Here is a 2689-nt window from a genome sequence, read left to right on the forward strand (position 1 = left end):
ATAAGTAAATTTTGTTGCAAAATTTTTGAAACCCCCAATAAAGCAATCTTCAAAGGGGTCAGAAAATGGGTATAATGGAAAAACTTGATTTGTTATAGAGAGTAGTGCAAAAGTCTTACTGTTAAGAATCTTTGTCCTAAATTTATATTTATGAAATGCATGAAGTTTGTATACCTTAAGTAATAAATTGAAAAAAAAGAATCTTTGCAATATCAAGGTTCTTTAAAGATAAGTGTATTTAATATAAGTGATTATTTGTGGTGATTTTCATGACAAAAAGAAAGACCACTAGTGATGTGAGATCTGCTTTTTTGTTTGTTTGTTTGTTTCACAGGTATTCAAAAGGCTTCTTATATGCTTTTAATATGAAAAAAATTTCCACTTATATTGTCATTAAAAATTATGTATTTTTTCCAAGCTGCCATTGGAATCTTAGACAATGTCTTTATCTTTCTCTTCAACATCTTCACAATCTGCCAGAATCTTAGGCCTAAGCCCACTAATGTGGCCATCTGTCACCTGACTTTTGGCCACATAATGATGCTATTCACTACACTGTATATTTCTTTATCTCCAGACATTTTCAAGTCATTGAATTTGCCAAGTGACTTAAAATGCAAGGCTTTATTCTATTTTACTGGAGTGATGAGAGGTTTCTCCATCTGTACCCTGCCACCTTAGCATCATCCAGGTCATCACCACAGCCACAGCACCTTCTATTTGTCAAGATTTAAACAAAAACTCACAAATTATATTATCCATTTTTCTCCTGGTTTTGGTCCTTCAACCTGTCATCCACTAGTAACATGATCATCTACAGTGCAGCTCTATCCAACATAACCAATCTACTCCATGTCAGTAAGTACTGCTCAATTTCTTCAATGAACTCCATCATCCTGGAAATATTTTTCACACTCACATTGTCCTGGAATATCTTCTTTGTAGGAATCATGCTTTTCTCCAGTTCTTACATAGTGATCTTCTTATCTAGCCATCAAAGGAGGTCTGAGTACCTTCACAGCATGAAGGATATCCCAAGAACCTCCCCAGCAAAAAGGGCCACCCATACTGTCCTGCTGTTGGTGAGTTTCTTTGTGATCATGTACTGTTTGGATATCATAATGTCATCCTTCTCAACCATATTGTGGAAATATGATCCAGTTGTTCTGGATGCCCAGAGACTTGTGGGAAATATTGATGCCACTGTCAGTTCTTTGGTGCTTATTAGGGCTGATAAAAGACTAATTGGAATTCTGCAAAACATGATCAATTTTAACAAGCTTATAAAACACACCTGAAAACATAAATTCAATCATGTTAAATATTAAAAAGTCCAGGATTTTAATTCTAATTTAAATATTCAGAACTTGTATTTTAACTTGTATCTAAAATTTATATATATATGTATATATATATATATATATTTGAGAGGCAGAGTTACAGAGAAGACAGAGACAGAAACAGAATCAGAGACAGAGAGAGAGGTCTCCCATCTTCTGGTTCACTCCCCAAATGGCAGCAAAGGCCTGAGCTGGGCCAATCCAAAGCTGGAGCCAGGAGCTTCTTCTATGTCTCCCACAGGAGTGCAGGGGCCCAAGGACTTGGGCCCTCTTCTACTGCTTTCCTAGGCCATAGCAGAGAGCTGGATTGGAAGTGGAACAGTAAGGACTTGAACCGGTGCACATATGAAATGCACTGCAGCCGGCAGCTTTACCCACTATGCCACATCGCCTAGCCTCTAAATATTTGTGTTTTTTTTTTCTCTTGGGCACTGCCTCTATTAGTTCAATGTTCTGCGTGTATTGAAGTTTCTTCATCTTGTACTTTCTTAATTTAACGCAAGAAAATATTTCCATTTCTTTTTGTAGTGCTCTTCTATGAAACTACATTTGGTACCTAATCCCTAGATCTACTTACTCAGAAATTAATCTAAATTTACCTTTGTTTGTTGAAGGCGGTTACTCTATGGTGTCTTAATATTTATATCTGTTCTGACACTATATCAAATGTGTGAACCCTGTTTTTGTCTTTGTAAGTCATCATCCTTCTTTTATCACTCATTTAAGTCTTCCTCTTTGATGTTGCAAAGTACAGGTATTATTGAAGTATTTTTTGTTAAATTTGCACCTTTGACCCAATAAACTTCTCAATCACAGATTTCTATCTTGTGATCAATTTTGAAAATTTATACAATAAAAATTCTCATAAAACTGTCCTTTATTTCTTCTGTTTAGTCCAGAGAAACAACTAGATAGTTTAATTCCTTCTCAGTCTAACCTTTGTATATGTAGATTTATATTTTAAATCTCATTTATTTACTCTTTTTACTTTGTTTGAATGTACTCTACTGTGCTTAATAATATAGTTCATTAGTCTTTTCTTCAGCTCAGCTCAATGTTTAACATGTTTCACATTAAGTAGATTCAGTACTTCTTCAGTTATGTACCTGCTGTTTCCAAATATGCCTTTTTACGCATATAGTTTTTTGTTGTTTTCATTTTTTTTCAATATACATTAGATAGGTCAATTTATTTTTTATCTCACAGTTTTGGAAGGGCTATTTGAAAAATTTCAGTATTAACTGCCAACTCTATAGACATGTGTAAACAAAATCAGCATTCACTTTTTGCCTTTTTAATACAGGTGAAGTGTATTATTGCATCACAAATGCTGGAGATACAGTAACAGA

The 2689-nt window shown here is 34.4% G+C and overlaps 1 pseudogene; it reads left to right on the forward strand.

Moving 5' to 3' along the window:
* Window positions 1-390: 390 nt before the first annotated feature.
* LOC127489387 (vomeronasal type-1 receptor 90-like) lies at window positions 391-1298 on the forward strand (annotated as a pseudogene).
* The last annotated feature ends 1391 nt before the right edge of the window (window positions 1299-2689 follow it).

The sequence above is a fragment of the Oryctolagus cuniculus genome, chromosome 12, assembly GCF_964237555.1.
Source record: "Oryctolagus cuniculus chromosome 12, mOryCun1.1, whole genome shotgun sequence".
Taxonomy (NCBI): Eukaryota; Metazoa; Chordata; class Mammalia; order Lagomorpha; family Leporidae; genus Oryctolagus; species Oryctolagus cuniculus.